Source organism: Aotus nancymaae, unplaced genomic scaffold, assembly GCF_030222135.1.
Source record: "Aotus nancymaae isolate 86718 unplaced genomic scaffold, 86718_ANA_hifiasm-v0.15.2.pri h1tg000057l, whole genome shotgun sequence".
NCBI classification, from domain to species: domain Eukaryota; kingdom Metazoa; phylum Chordata; class Mammalia; order Primates; family Aotidae; genus Aotus; species Aotus nancymaae.
Genome location: NW_026988471.1, coordinates 45,331,865 through 45,348,694, shown reverse-complemented (window position 1 = coordinate 45,348,694; position 16,830 = coordinate 45,331,865).

Genomic DNA, 16,830 nt, shown 5'->3' with positions numbered 1-16,830 from the left:
AAACTGGGCCTGAGTATATGGGTGGGATTTACTAAGTAGAAGGAAGCATTACAGCCGAGACAGCATTGTGAGCCAAAGCTGTTAAGTGGGTCTGAGGCTGTGTTTAGAGGGAGGCCCAGTAGTGAAGAGTTCATGAGCACTAAGTCTGGCTTGGAGAGCCCTTCCTGCTGTCCTCAGCCCCAAGCACAGGCAGGGTGGATGCCACTTTCAGCATCCGCCTGCTTCAGCGGGGTAGAAGTGTCTGAACCCTTGTGTAAGAATAGACATGTGCATTTCACATTCTTGGTTTGTTGTTTTGCTCAAGTCACAGGCCCATGAGGGCTCATAATCTCCATCCTAGACAGACTGGAAGTTACATCTGCCAGACACATTACACGGGCACACGCATTCCTGTAGAGGCACTTGCTCAATCCCTGACTTTAACCCTGCCCCACCCTGCAGCTGTCTTCATGTCCCAGCACCAATGAGCTATTTAGAAGTGGGGGTGCAGGAAGGGGACACGAGAACTCAGGACTGCAGATTCAGGCACAAGGACGTGTGACAGGCTATGAGATAACTTCCACCTCATCCCCAGTTCAGAGCTCTGGGATTCAGAAACTTCCCCCACCATCACCTGAGGCTGTGGGCAAAGGTACCATGAAGTGTTGTGGGGAGGAGGGTCACTAACTCCAGTCAGGACAGCTAAGTTTATTACAAGGAGGCGAGACTAGAATATGTTTCCACTTTAGTGAGTGGAAACCTAATCATTAGATTTCGTGAATGGAAATCTAATCATTCATATATATCCTGTTCCCACAGAACAACTGTGATGAAGAGTGAGACCTAAATCAGAGGAGAACAATGATAGTAGTAGTGGTCGTGATGATAATAATAACCACCAGAAATGAAGATTAACTCTGCCTAGCATTGTGCTAAACCTCTCACTTCTTTCATTTAATCCTTATAATAATCCAGTGATGTGGCTGCTATTATTTTTATTATACAGATGAGGAAACTGAGGCCTTGAGGGGTATACTGCTTTGCCAAAGTCATACAAATGGTTAAGTGCAGAACTAGGATCTGAATTCCAGCAGTCTGACTGCAGAGCCCACACCGATGCCGTGGAAGCTGGCAATGCCCATTAGGTCCTGTCTGGGCATAAAGAGGATGTCCTCCCTCATGGGAGGACACACCCTGTTGTGGGTGTGGCTGTCTTAAAGACCATCTGGTGAATTTTGCTTGTGCTGGTTTCTTATTAAACAACCTTCAGATTTGGCTTCATGTGCAACTCACATAGAGGGAAAGGAGGCCATGATCCACCGACATGACAGCTGTATTTTTCATTAGTAAATTAGCAAACTGGCTGCCTGGGTCCCCATGCATACCTGTTAAGGTGAGCCCACCCCAGAGCTGAAGGCTACCATGTGCCAACTTAACTGAGATTCTGAGTGCAAGAATAACCTCAGTCATGGCCTCGGGTGCCAAGGAAATCCCTCTCAGCCTCCTCTTGGCAGACGTGGCCAGTCTTCCCCATTGACAGCCTGGCTCTTTGGATTCAAGCTGCCTGGTCAGACTGCAAGGGTCATCTGTACAAAGAGGGAAGAAACAGTGCCAGGTTCCAGCGTGCATTCCAAGTTCCACATTCCGTGTGCAGACTCCCAGTGCCAGAGCAAAGGCAGGCCCCTGGCAGGGGACTGGTAAGGCTTCACCTGGTATATTTCTTCCTATGTACACATAACCTGGGGCTTCCTGGACCTTGTATTCTCTCTGCTTTCATTGACAGTGGTTCCTAAAGCTGATGAGCATCAGGGTTACTCAGGGAGCCTTAAAAGCAAAAACAAAAACAAACCCACTATTGACTTATCTTATTTAGGAGCAGAAAATGCTTTTGCTCTAGTTACAAAAATGCAGGGGTTTTGTTGTTATTGTTGCTGTTTTTTTTGGTACAACCTAAAGTAATGAGGAGTGGATGGGCTAAATGAATTTTCTTTTTGACTTCCAATGACATTTTGTAAGGTTGAACCCAAGGGCTTTGTCTTTGTGACAAACACTGAGTGGTTTTTCCACTAAGCTCGGTAAGTGGTACAGCTTTCTGGGAGAGCATTTGTGTGTGTGTGTGTGTGTGTGTGTGTGTGTGTGTGTGTGTGACAAAAGCATATAACATAAAATCTGCCCTCTTAACAACTGTTAAGAGTATGGTACAGAACTGTTAATTATATGCACATTACTGTATGGCAGGTCTCTAGAACTTTTTCATCTTGCATGACCAAAACTACACCCATTGAACAGAACCCCATTTTCCCTATGCCCACCCCTGCAACTGTCATTCTATTAATATTTCCTGCTTCCGTGAGTTTGACTACTTTAGATATCCCATAAGTGGAATCATGCAGTATTTAATCTTCTATGATGGGCTTATTTCACTTAGAATTATGTCCTTAGGCCAGGTGCGCAGCGCTTTGGGAGGCTGAGACTGGTGGCTCAAAAGGACAGGAGTTCAAGAGCAGCCTGGCCAATATGATGAAACCTCGTCTCTACTAAAAATACAAAAATTAGTCGGGCGTCGTGGCAGGTGCCTGTAGTCCCAGCTACTTGGGAGGCTGAGGCAGGAGAATTGCTTGAACTCAGAGGTGGAGGTTGCAGTGAGCCAATATCATGCTACCACACTCCAGCCTGGGCAACAGAGCGAGACTCTGTCTCAAGAAAAAAAAAAAAAAAAAAGAATTATGTCCTCAAGGTCCATCTACGTTGTGATATGTGACAGGCTTTCCTTCCTTTTTAAGGCTTTATATATTCCATTTTATGTATATACCACATTTTCTTTATCCATCTATCAATAAGCACGTAGATTGTTTCTACCCCTTGGCTATTTTGAATAATGCTTCCCTGAACATTGGTGTGCAAATGTTCAAGATTCTATTTTCAGTTCTTTTGGATAAACACCTAGAAGTGGGATTGCTGGATTATATGGTAATTCTATTTTTAACTTATTGAATAACCATGATACTGTGTTCCATAGCAGGTGCATCATTTTACATTCCCAACAACCCAGTGCACGGGAGTTCCAGTTTCTGCGCATCCTTGCCAACACTTGCTATTTTCTTTTTCTTTCTTCTCCTTAAAAAAATAATGGCCATCTTATCAGAGTAAAGTGATACCTCATTGTGCTTTTGCTTTGCATTTCCCTGATAATTAGTGATGCTGAGCATATGATGTTTTCCTATGCCTGTTGGCCTGTATGTCTTCTTTGGAGAAATGTCTACTCAGGTGTTATGCCCATTTTAAAATCAAGTTTGTTGTTGCTACTGATTTTGCTTTGAGTTGTAAGAGTTCCTTATGTATTCTGGATATTAACTTCTTAAGAGATGTATGGTTTGCAAATATTTTTCCCATTCCACAGGTTACCTTTTCACTCTGTGGATTGTTTGATTTGCTGCACAGAAGCTTTTAAATTTTATTCAATCTCATTTGTCTATTTTTGCTTTTATTGTCTGTGCTTTCTGTGTCATATCCAAGAAATCACTGGCAAGACCAATGTTATGAAGTTTTTCCCATACATTTTGTTTTTGTTTTTTATTTTACTTTAAGCTCTGGGGTACAGGTGCAAAACATGTAGGTTTGTTACATAGGTATACATGTGCCATGGTGGTTTGCTGCATCCATCATCCCGTCATCTACATTAGGTATTTCTCCTAATCCTATCCCTCCCCAATCCCTTCTGCTATCCCTCCCCTAAGCCCCCACCCCGTAACAGGCCACTGTGTGTGATGTTCCCCTCCCTGTGTCCATGTGTTCTCATTGTTCAACTCCCAATTATGAGTCAGAACATGCGGTGTTTGGTTTTCTGTTCTTGTGTCGGTTTGCTGAGAATGATGGTTTCCAGTTTCATCCATGTCCCTGCAAAGGATATGATCTCATCTTTTTTATGGCTGCATAGTATTCCATGGTGTATATGTGCCACATTGTCTTTATCCAGTCTATCATTGATGGGCAATTGGGTTGGTTCCAAGTCTTTGCTATTGTGAATAGTGCCAAAATAAACATATGTGTGCATGTGTTTCATAATAGAATGATTTATAATCCTTTGGGTATATACCCAGTAATGGGATTGCTGGGTCAAATGGTATTTCTAGTTCTAGATCCTTGAGGAATCGCCACACGTCTTTCACAATGGTTGAACTAATTTACACTCCACCAACAGTGTAAAAGCATTCCTATTTCTCCACATCCTTTCCAGCATCTGTTATCTCCAGAATTTTTAATGATCGCCATTCTAACTGGTGTGATATGGTATCTCAATGTGGTTTTGATTTGCATTTCTCTAATGACCAGCAATGATGAGCTTTTTTTCATATGTTTGTTGGCTGCATAAATGTCTTCTTTGGAAAAGTGTCTGTTCATATCCTTTGCCCACTTTTTGATGTTTTTTTTTATTGTAAATTTGTTTAGGTTATTTGTAGATTCTGGATATTAGCCCCTTGTCAGATGGGTAGATTGCAAAAATTTTTTCCCATTCTGTTGGTTGCCAGTTCGTTCTAATGATAGTTTATTTTGCTGTCCAGAAGTTCTTTAATTTAATTAGATCCCATTTGTCTATTTTGGCTTTTGTTGCCGTTGCTTTTGGTGTTTTAGTCATGAAGCCTTTGCCCATTCCTATGCCCTGAATGGTATTGCCTAGGTTTTATTGTAGGGTTTTTATGGTGTTAGGTCTTATGTTTAAATCTTTAATCCAACTGTTAAAATGCGTGCTCTGAATGAACAGACCCCCAAGCAGGCTTTGTGTGAGCAACATGGCTCTTTATTCACCTGGGTGTGGGCAGGCTGAGAGTTCAAAAACAGAGTCAGCAGAGGGCAGTGAGAGAGGAGTTGGTTTTATAGGGTTGGGGTAGGCAGTGGAAACTTACAGAAGTTACAGTTTAGGGCAGTTTTTTGCAAGCTGGGAAGGGGTCATAGGGTCTGGAGTTACGAGGTTGACCAAGGTCGGTTAAAAGTCCAATTGCCTTATCAATTGAAGTGGAAATAAGGAATAACAGAAGAATGTCTCAAGTTAATTAGGTGCTGCAGGGGTTAATCATTCTTCCTGTTTTCGTGGTCTTCCAGTTACTTCAGATTTTCTAATTCCAGGAGGCCATCCAGAGGTGTACGTGCAGGTTGTGGGGGTCACCATGCTGTCCATAGTGCCGTCAGTCAACCTAAAAGATCTTACATTCCTGTATTTTTATATTAGTAACATAAAGGAAAAATAAATGAAAAGTGGAGGGTGGTGGAATATTAGGAAGGCTGGCACAGAGGGGTGATGGGGCGATGTTTCTCAGGGCTTCTTCAAGCATGATTGGGGGCAGCGTGGAAACCTGAAAATGGGAAAGAATTTAGACTGCCAAGAGATTTGGGGGCACAGGGTGATATTGTGGAGTTGTTAGAAGGCACACTTGTCATATTGACTGATTGGTTATAGCTTGGGTATGATTTTGTAGGAACTGAGAGATTAATTGGAAAAGGCAAGGTCCAAATAAGAGAAGGAGAAAAATGGGTATAAGGGGCCTGCTAATGGAAGGAGCATTGATACCCAGTTAGAGAGTGGCCAGATGGGTCCAGAATAATTGTTTGCCTGATTAGTGAGCTTTTGGGCTCTGTCTTTTAATGTATTGATGGCATCATGTACGAGGCCAGACTGCTTTACATAAAAACAGCATTCTTCATTTAGGAATAGGCAAAGACCTCCTCTTTCAGCAGTCAGTAAATCAAGACCTCTGTGGTTTTGGAGGACAACTGCAGCTGGGGAGTTTACTTGAGCTTGAAGAAGGGATAGTGATTAAGTTAATTCTGCAATGCTAGCAGAGAAATCATTAGAGAGGCTTTGGAAGGTGACAACAGAAGTGGTAAGGCCTGCTATGCCTGTGCCGAGTGCAGTAGTAATTCCTAACCCTACAAGTAAGGGGATCCATGAAGTGACCCGCTTGTGTCATGTCGGGACCACAAAGGGAACAGGGAGGCTTTCGTCCCCATTGGCAAACTGAATTCTGGGAGTAAGGAAAACTAGGGTATGAATGCCTGTCCAGTCGGTAGGAAGGCAGATGTAAGACGAAGAACCACAGAAGAAAAAAGTCAGCTAAGTTTCTTTTTGTAAGTCTATAAAGTGGTTTGGTTAGGAAGGCAAAACCTGGTATCCAGAGGCGAAAGTATCCTACAATTCCTACAATGCCTAGGAAGGAGAGAAGCTGTTTTTGTTTGTTTTCTTGGCTTTCATATATCCCTTTTTTTCTTGTTACCATGCACTTACAGGGCTCCCAACAGCAGGTCAACCGGGAAATCCTGACAATGCTGTCCCCCACAGCGCAGCACTCAACACAGCATTAGGGACAGAAGTCATTGGAGTTTTAGCACAGGGCACCAATTCCGGGCTGGCTGTGTCCCCGGGAAGAGAGGAGAAGGATTGGGTGTAGTCCTCAGAGGGAGGGTGATGCTTGCTGGGGTAGGAACAATGGGCAGGGGGCCACCGAGGGGTGTCTACAGAGAAGGCAGCGGCCCATCCCAGCTGGTCCCAGGGGCTGACTGGGCAGCTGGGGTCCCGCGGCCTTAGGCTGGGCCATGGTCCAGTGCACGCACTCGCCCGTGGTCAGGGTGGCCACCTGCTTCATGAAGTCGAACTGCTTCTTCATAGCGGCGATGGCGGCGACGCACGGGCTCCATCCCCCAGGCAGGGTTACATCCAGATGGCTCCTATGTGGCTTCACAGCTGAGGTGACCTGTGGCTGTGGTGGTGGCTGTGGCTACCTGGAAAGAAGCTGTTGTTTACTGGATGGGGTTGGGGTTTGGGAAATTAACTGGATATGGTCAGCAGGGAGAGTGCGTGTATGCTGGTGAAGGATTATAACAAGATAGGTAACAGATGGGGAAGAAATTTGGGCTTTAGAAGAAAGCATTTTTGAGGGCAAGAACAGAATAGTGAGCTGTGGAAGGGGGTATGGAAGATAGGAGGGTATAGGGGTTTGGTGCTACAGGATGGACGGAGAGCACTATCTGATTAGTAAGGTGAAGGTTTTTTACTGATAGGACTTCTCTGGTTTTTGGACGATAGGATGGGGGTGTTGTAGGGAGAGTTATTGGGAACTAAAAGGCCATGTTTCAGTAAGCGAGTACTAACAGGCTTTGGGCTTTTTAAGACGTGTGCTGGAATGGGGTACTGGTGCTGAGCGGAGTAAGAGTGGTTAGGTTTTAAGGGGATGATGAGGGGTGAGTGATTTGCAGCAACGGATGGGGAGGTGGTGTCCTGCACCCTACAGTTAAGGTAGGGGGGCATAAGGGGAGCTACTGAGGGAGGTACATGCTTGGGGAACAGGGTGGCAATGAGATGTGGCTGTAGCCCAGGAATAAATAGTTAAGGAGTCAGACAGTTTTGCTAGGTTATCTTTTTTTTTTTTTTTTTTTTTAGACAGAGTTTCTCTCTTGTTACCAAGGCTGGAGTGCAATGGCATGATCTCGGCTCACCGCAACATCCGCCTCCTGGGTTCAGGCAATTCTCCTGCCTCAGCCTCCTGAGTAGCTGGGATTACAGGCACGTGCCACCACGCCCAGCTAATTTTTTGTATTTTTAGTAGAGACGGGGTTTCACCATGTTGACCAGGATGGTCTCGATCTCTTGACCTCGTGATCCACCCGCCTCGGCCTCCCAAAGTACTGGGATTACAGGCGTGAGCCACCGCACCTGGCCCTGCTAGGATATCTTAGCCTAGCAGGGGAACTGACAAGTGGGGATGATTAAGAAAAATGTGGAAAGGTGTGCTGGCCTAATTGACACCAGACTGGGGGAGTTTTGAGAGGCCTGGAGGCCTTGCCAGTGATTCCCACAACAGTTATGGGGGCCAAGGAGACAGGTCCTTGAAAAGAAGGCAGCGTAGGGTGGGTGGTGCTGTATTGATTAAGAAGGGGATGGACTTACCCTCCACTGTAAGAGTTACCCGAAGTTCAGTGTCCGTGATGTCCAGGGGGCTTCTGAGGTGTTCGGGCAGCATTAGTCTTCACCCACCAAGCTGAAGAGACCTGGGAAGGATTCAGTCCAGGAGCTTTGGGTTGGAGCTCCAGGGGCTTTGGGAGCAGCACTGTGAGTCGGACAGTCCGACTTTCAGTGGGGGCCTCGCACAGATGGGGCAGGGCTTGGGAGGAATCTCAGGCTGTGGGCATTCCTTGGCCCAGTGGCCCGGTTTCCAAAACTTGAAGCAAGGTTCAGGAGGGGTGGCTGGACGTGCTGCAGTCTGGGTGCTTCGAAGTCTTTGTGAGCCGGTGGTGTGGCTGGGGGTTGTCTTATGGCAGAGGCAAGCATCTGTAGTTCTGAGATGCACTGCCACCAGGCAGCTTCTTCCCTATTACTGAACACCTTGAAGGTGAGGTTGATTAATTCCTGTTGTGGGGCTTCAGGGCCAGATTCTAATTTCTGTAGGTTTTTGTAATGTCAGGGGCTGATTGGGTGATAAAATGTATATTAAGCATTTTTTAGGGGTGACAGTAGAAGTAAGGATGACATTTAAATCACTCCAGGTGAGATTATAGGACTGGGTTAAGTATTGAAGGATCTGATGAAAAGAAGCCTAATTGTTGGCCAATTTGGGAAAGGTTGGATGAAGAGAAAGGAACATGCACCCTGACTATGGCTTTGGCTCCAGCCACCATTTAAAGGGGGAATTGTTGGGCAGGGCAGAGGAGTCAGCTGCGGGACTAAACCATAAGCTGGACTGGGTGTGAGGTGGGGAGGTGACAGGAGGGGCATATGGAGACAGGTTGTGGGCAGAGGAAGAGGAGGGAGGCTCTGTGAGTGCGGGGGCGGAGTGGTTAGGGCCTGGTTAGGGTCTGATTTGGCCAGGCGGGCAGGAGAAAGGTCAGAAGGGTCGATGGACAAGGATTCTGGATAACTGGCAGAGGCAGGAGGGGCAGGCAGAAGGGAGAGAAGGAAAATTTGAGACAAGCTGCATTCACAGCAGAGATTAGGGAGGGATTGGAGTGTAAAAAAAAATGCCTGGACGTTGGGCACCTCAGACCATTTGCTTATTCGTTGACAAAAATTGTTCAGGTCTCGCAGAATAGAAAAATTGAAAATGCCATTTTCTGGCCATTTGGAACCATCATCTAATTTGAATTGAGGTCAGGCTGTGTTACAGAAAAAAATGAGATGTTTAGGTTTCAGATCGGGTGACAGTTGAATAGATTTTAGGTTTTTTAAGGATGCGGGCTAGAGGTGAAGACTGAGGAATAGAGGGCCGAATATTGCCCCTGGTGAAGAAGATTAAGTTTTAAGGAAAGGAGTAGAGACTAGGAGAAGGAGAGAACAGCTACCAGGGTGTTCAGTAGGCGTCCCTGACTGATTCCTGGGCCGTAATGTGGGTGAGTGATCAAGGCAGGCGTCCCCGCAATTGACCAGACACCAAGGGAAGACTGTCTTCCCAAGTCCGTGACCGACGTCGGAGTTTTTGAGTGAGAGGGAGAGACTTGTCTCCTCTGTCTCTACACGGATAGAGTGTCTCCTTTGTCTCTATTAGAAAGAGGAAAAGAGAGAGAAAGAGGGATAGACTTGTCTCCTTTTCTCTACCTAGAAGGAGAAGGATTTAAAGGAAAAGAGAGAGAAGAAAGAGGGAGCGACTTGTCTCCTCTTCTCTGAAGGAAAAGAGAGTCAGGGAAGAGACTGCTTACCCGATCCGAAGATGGTGAGAGCTGTTCAGCATGCTGCTGGTCTGGTCTGATGTGTTGAGGTCTCAGGTGGGCCTCCACCCAGAGCATTAATAAATGGTATTGGGAAAACTGACTAGCCATATGCAGAAAGCTGAAACAACTGGATCCCTTCCTTACACCTTATACAAAAATTAACTCCAGATGGTGTAAGGTCTTTTACATTGACTGACAGTGCCATGGATGCCATGGCAACCCCTGTGACCATCCCTGACTGATTCCTGGGCTATAATGTGGGTGAGTGATCAAGGCAGGCATCCCCGCAATTGACCAGACACCAAGGGAAGTTTGTCTTCCCAAGTCCGTGACCGACGTTGGAGTTTTTGAGCAAGAGGGAAAGACTTGTCTCCTCTGTCTCTACATGGATAAAGAGTGTCTCCTTTGTCTCTACTAGAAAGAGGAGAAGAGAGAGAAAGAGAAGGAGTAGGGACAGGGGGCTGGTCTCCCCAAAGAAGTACCCCTGTCCTGGGTTTCTGGCACCAAATGTTAAAACGCGTACTCTGAATGAAGAGCACCCCCCCACCCCCGGCCATAAAGGCTTTGTGTGAGCAACATGGCTGTTTATTCACCTGGGTGTGTATGGGCTGAGTCTGAAGAGAGTCAGCGGAGGGCGGTGGGATAGGACTTGGTTTTATAGGTTTGGGGTAGGCAGTGGAAAGTTACCAAAGTTACAGTTCCAACTGTAACTTTACAGAAGAAGATACATTCCGACTGTAACTTTAGGGTGGCTTTTTGCAAGCTGGGAGCGGGGGTCATATGGTCTGGAGTCACGAGGTTGACCAAGGTTGGTTACAAAGTTCAGTTGTCTTAACAATTGAAGCAGGAATAAGGAACAACAGAAGAATGTCTCAAGTTAATTAGACGCTGCAGGGGTTCATCATTCTTCCTGTTTTCATGGTCTTCCAGTTACTTCAGATTTTCTAATTCCAGGAGGCCATCCAGAGGTGTACATGTGGGTTATGGGGGTTGCCATGGCGTCCATGGCACTGTCAGTCAATGTAAAAGACCTTACACCATCTGGAGTTAATTTTTGTATAAAGCGTAAGGAAAGGATCCAGTTGTTTCAGCTTTCTGCATATGGCTAGCCAGTTTTCCCAACACCATTTATTAAATAGGGAATCCTTTCCCCATTGCTTGTTTTTGTCTGGTTTGTCAAACATCAGATGGTTGTAGATGTGTGGCATTATTTCTGAGGCCTCTGTTCTGTTCCATTGGTCTATATCTCTGTTTTGGTACCAGTACTGTGCTGTTTTCATTACTATAGTCTTGTAGTATAGTTTAAAGTCAGGTAGTGTGATGCCTCCAGCTTTGTTCTTTTGCTTAGGATTGTCTTGGATATGTGGGCTCCTTTTTGAAGTTTCAGGTTTTTTTTCCAATTCTGTGAAGAAAGTCAATGGTAGTTTGATGGGGGAGCACTGAATCTATAAATTACTTTGGGCAGTATGGACATTTTCATGATATTGATTCTTCCTAACTATGAGCACGGAATATTTTTCCATCGGTTTGTGTCCTCTCTTATTTCCTTGAGCAGTGGTTTGTAGTTCTTCTTGAAGAGGTACTTCACATCTCTTGTTAGTTGTATTCCTAGGTATTTTACTCTCTTTGTAGCAGTCATGAATGGGAGTTCACTCATAATTTGGCTCTCTGTCTGTTATTGGTGTATAGGAATGCTTGTGATTTTTGCACATTGATTTTGTATCCTGAGATTTTGCTGAAGTTGTTTATCAGCTTAAGGAGATATTGGGCTGAGATGATGGGGTCTTCTAAATTTACAATCATGTTGTCTGCAAATAGAGACAATTTGACTTCCTCTTTTCCTAACTGAATACCCTTTATTTCTTTTTCTTGCCTGATTGCCCTGGCCAGAACTTCTAATACTATGCTGAATAGGAGTGGTGAAAGAGGGCATCCTTATCTTGTGCCAGTTTTCAAAGGCAATGCTTCCAGTTTTTGCCCATTCAGTATGATATTGGCTGTGGGTGTGTCATAAATAGCTCTTATTATTTTGAGATACATTCCATCAATATCTAGTTTATTGAGGTTTTTTTTTTAAGCATAATGTGCTGTTGAATTGTATTGAAGGCCTTCTCCACATCTATTGAGATAATCATGGAGAAAATCATGTGGTTTTTGTCTTTGGTTCTGTTTATGCGATGGATTACGTTTATAGACTTGCATATGTTAACCCAGCCTTGCATCCCAGGGATGAAGCCTACTTGATTGTGATGGATAAGCTTTTTGATATGCTGTTGGATTCGGTTTGCCAACATTTTATTTAGGATTTTCTCATCAATGTTCATCATGGATACTGGCCTGAAATTCCCCTTTGTAGTTGTATCTCTACTAGGTTTTGGAATCAGTATGATGTTGATTTCATAAAATGAGTTAGGGAGGATTCCCTCTTTTTGTATTGTTTGGAATAGTTTTAGAAGGAATGGAACCAGCTCCACTTTGTACCTCTGGTAGAATTCGGCTGTGAACTCATCTGGTCCTGGACTTTTTTTGGTAGGTAGGCTATTAATTGCCTCAATTTCAGAACCTGTTATTCAGGGATCCAACTTCTTCCTGATTTAGTCTTGGGAGGGTGTAAGTGTCCAGGAATTTATCCATTTCTTCTAGATTTATTGGTTTATTTGCATAGATGTGTTTGTAGTAATCTCTGATGGCAGATTGTATTTCTGTGGGATCGGTGGTGATCTCCCCTTTATAATTTTTTTGCATCTATTTAATTCTTCTCTCTTTTCTTTTTTCTTAGTCTGGCTAGCAGTCTATTTTGTTGATCTTTTCATAAAACCAGCTCCTGGATTTAATGATTTTTTGAAGGGTTTTTTGTGTCTCTATCTCCTTCAGTTCTGCTCTGATCTTAGTTATTTCATATCTTCTGCTAGCTTTTGAATTTGTTTGATCTCGTTCCTCTAGTTCTTTTAATTGTGACATTAGGGTGTCAATTTTAGATCTTTCCTTGCTTCTCTTGTGGGTACTTAGTGCTATAAATTTTCCTCTAGACACTGCTTTAAATGTGTCCTAGAGATTCTGGTACATTGTTATCTTTGTTCTTATTGGTTTCAAAGAACATCTTTATTTCTGCCTTCATTTCATTATTTATCCAGTAGTCATTCAGGAGCAGGTTGTTCCATTTCCATGTAGCTGTGCAGTTTTGAGTGAGTTCTTAATTCTGAGTTCTAATTTGTTTGCAGTGTGGTCTGAAAGACTGTCATGATTTCTGTTCTTTTGTATTTGCTGAGTAGTGTTTTACTTCCAATTATGTGGTCAATTTTAGAATAAGTACAGTGTGGTGCTGAGAAGAATATATATTCTGTGGATTTGGGGTGGAGAGTTCTGTAATGTCTATTAGATCTGCTTGGTCCAGATCTGAGTTCAAGTCCTAGATATCCTTGTTAATATTCTGTCTTGTTGATCTGTCTAATATTGATGTTAAAGTCTCCAACTATTATTGTGTGAGAATCTAAGTCTCTTTGTAGGTCATTAAGAACTTGCTTTATGTATCTGAGTGCTCCTGTATTGGGTGCATATATATTTAGGATGATTAGCTTTTCTTGTTGCATTGATCCCTTTACCATTATGTAATGCCCTTCTTTATCTCTTTTGATCTTTGTTGGTTTAAAGTCTGTTTTATCAGAAACTAGGATTGCAACCCCCGCTCCTTTTTTTTCTTTGCTGTCCATTTGCTTAGTAAATCTTCTTCCCTTTATATTGAGGCTATGTGTGTCTTTGCATGTGAGATGGGGTCTCCTGAATACAGCACACTGATGGGTCTTGACTCTTTTATCCAATTTGCCAGTGTCTATGTCTTTTGATTGAGGCATTTAGCCCATTTACATTTAAGGTTAATATTGTTATGTGTTAATTTGATCTGGCCATTTTGATGCTAGCTGGTTATTTTTCCTGTTAGTTGATACAGTTTCTTCATAGTGTTGATGGTCTTTACAATTTGGTATGTTTTTGCAGTGGCTGGTACTGGTTGTTCCTTTCCATGTTTAGTCTTTCCTTCAGGAGCTCTTTTAAAGCAGGCCTGGTGGTGATGAAATCTCTCAGCAGTTGCTTGTCTGTAAAGGATTTTATTTCCCCTTTGCTTATGAAGCTTAGTTTGGCTGGATAGGAAATTCTGGGTTGAAAATTCTTTTCTTTAAGGATGTTGAGTATTGGTCCCCACTCTCTTCTGGCTTGTAGGGTTTCTGCTGAGAGATCTGCTGTGAGTCCGATGGGCTTCCCTTTGTGGGTAACCCAATCTTTCTCTCTGGCTGCTCTCAGCATTTTTTCCTTCATTTCAACTCTGGTGAATCTGATGATTATGTGCCTTGTGGTTGCTCTTCTCAAGGAATATCTTTGTGGTCTTCTCTGTATTTCTTGAATTTGAATGTTGACCTGCCTTGCTAGGTTGAAGAAGTTCTCCCGGATAACATCTTGAAGAGTGTTTTCCAACTTGGTTTCATTTTCCCCATCACTGTCAGGTACACCTATCAAACATAGATTTGGTCTTTTCACATAATCCCATATTTCTTGGAGGCTTTGTTCATTTCTTTTCACTCTTTTTTCTCTAATCTTGCCTTCTCATTTTATTTCATTGAGTTGATCTTCAATCTCTGATATCCTTTCTTCCACTTGATCAATTTGGCTATTGAAACTTGTGTGTGCTTCACGAGGTTCTCATGCTGCATTTTTCAGCTCCATCAAGTCGTTTATTTCTTCTCTATGCTGGTTATTGTACTTAGCATTTTGTCTAACCTTTTTTCAAGGTTCTTTATTTCCTTGCATGTTAGAACATGTTCCTTTAGTTTGGAGAAGTTTATTATTACCCACCTTCTGAAGCCTGTTTCTGTCAAGTTGTAATCTCATTCTCTGTCTAGTTTTGTTCCCTTGCTGGTGAGAATTTGTGATCCCTTGGAGGAGAAGAGGGGTCATGGTTTTTGGCGATTTCAGCCTTTTTGTGCTGGTTTCTTCCTATCTTCATGGATTTATCTAGCTTTGGTCTTTGAAGTTGGTGATTTTTGGATGGGGTCTCTGAGTGGACATCCTTTCTGTTGATGTTGAAGCTATTTCTTTCTGTTTGTTAGTTTTCCTTCTAACAGGCAGGCCCCTCTGCTGCAGGTCTGCTGGAATTTGCTGGAGGTCCACTCTAGACTTTGCTTGCCTGGGAATAACCTGTAGGGCTGCAGAACAGCAAAGATTGCTGCCTATTCCTTCCCCTGGTAGCTTTGTCCCAGAAGTGTATCTGCCAGATGTCAGCCAGAGCTCTCTTGTATGGGGTGTCTCCCAGTCAGGATACACAGGGGTCAGGGAGCCACTTGAGGAGGCAGTCTGTCCCTTATCAGAGCTCAAGTGCTGTGCTCAGAGATCCATTGCTCTCTTCATAGCCGCTGGGCAGGGACATTTAAGTCTGCTGAAGCAGAACCCACAACCACCCCTTTTCCCAAGTGCTTTGTCCCAGGAAAGTGGGGGCTTTGTTTATAAGTCCCCAAAAGGCTGCTGCCCTTTTTCAGATTCCCTGCCCAGCAAGAAGAGAGTCTAGTGGCCATCTGCTGGCAGAGGCCTTACTAAGCTGCTGTGGGCTCCGCCCTGTTGCTGTGTAAACTTCCCAGTGGCTTTGTTCACACAGGTGAGGTTAAAACTGCCTACCCGAGCCTCAGCAATGGCGGACACCCCTCCCCTCACCAAGCTTGAATGTCCCAGGTTGAACTCAGACTGCTGTGCTGGCTGCGAGAATTCCAAGCCAGCGGATCTTAGCTTGCTGGTCTTTGTGGGGGTGGGACCCACTGAGCCAGATCACTTGGTTCCCTGGCTTCAGCCCCCTTTTTCAGGGGAATGAGTGGTTCTGTCTCACTGGCATTCCAGGCACCACTAGGGTATAAGAAAAAAAAAAACAACTACTGCAGCTAAAACGGCCACCCAATTTTGTGCTGGAAACCCAGGGCACTGGTGTTGTAGGCACCAGAGGGAATCTCCTGGTCTGTGGTTTGTGAAGACCATGGGAAGAGAGCAGTATCTGAGCCAGAGTGCCAGAGTGTTGGGAAAATTCCCTAATGGCTTCCCTTGGCTAGGTGAGGGAGTTCTCTGGCCCCTTGTGTTCCCAGGTGAGGTGATGCCCCACACTGCTTCAGCTTGCCCTCCTTAGGCTGCACCCACTGTCTAACCAGTCCCAGTGAGATGAACCTGGTATCTCAGTTGGAAATGCCGAGACCACTCACCTTCTGGATCACTCTCACTAGGAACTGCAGACTGAAGGAGTTCCTATTCAACCATCTTGGCAGAAGTCACCTCCCATATGTTTTTTTCTAGGAATTTTATTGTTCAGGCCTTATATTTAAGTCTTTAATCCATTTTTAGTTGATTTTCATGTATGCGTAAAATAAGGATTCAATTTCTTTCTTTTGCATATGGATATCTAGTTTTCCCAACACCATTTATCAAAGAGACTATCCTTTCTCCATTGTGTAGTCTTGGCACCCATGTTGATGTTCATTTGGCTGTAAATGTGGGGTTTATTTCTAGGCTCTTCATTCTGTTCCATTGGTCTATATGTTTAACTTTATGCCAGTACTATACTGTTTTAATTACTTTAACTTTGTAGTATATTTTGAAATCAGGAAGTGGGAGACCTCTAGCTTTGTTGTTCTTTCTCAAGATTATATTTGGCTATTTGGGGTCCTTTCTGATTCCATATGAATTTTAGAATTCTTCCACCCTATGTCTGCCAAAAACATACCATCGGGATTTTGATAGGGATTGCACAGAATCTGTAGATCGTTTTGGTTAGTATGGGCATTTTAATAACATTTGTTCTTCCAACATGTGAACATGGTTTGTGTTTTTAACTTCTTTCAGCAATGTTTTATAGTTTTCAGTAAACAAGTATTAGTTCTAGTTCCTTGAGGTGTAAAGTTAGGTAACTTATTTGAGAGATTTTATTTTTGAATATAGATATTACTGCTATAAACTTTCATCTTAGAACTGCTTTTGTTGCATCTGGTAAGTTTTGGTATGTTGTATTTTCATTTTCATTTGTCTCAAGATATGTTCTAGTTTTCTTTTTGATTTATTATTTAAAAAAAAGTTTTTTAGAGACAAGGTCTCATTCTGTTGCCCAGGTTGGAGTGCAGAGGCACCTTATTAGCT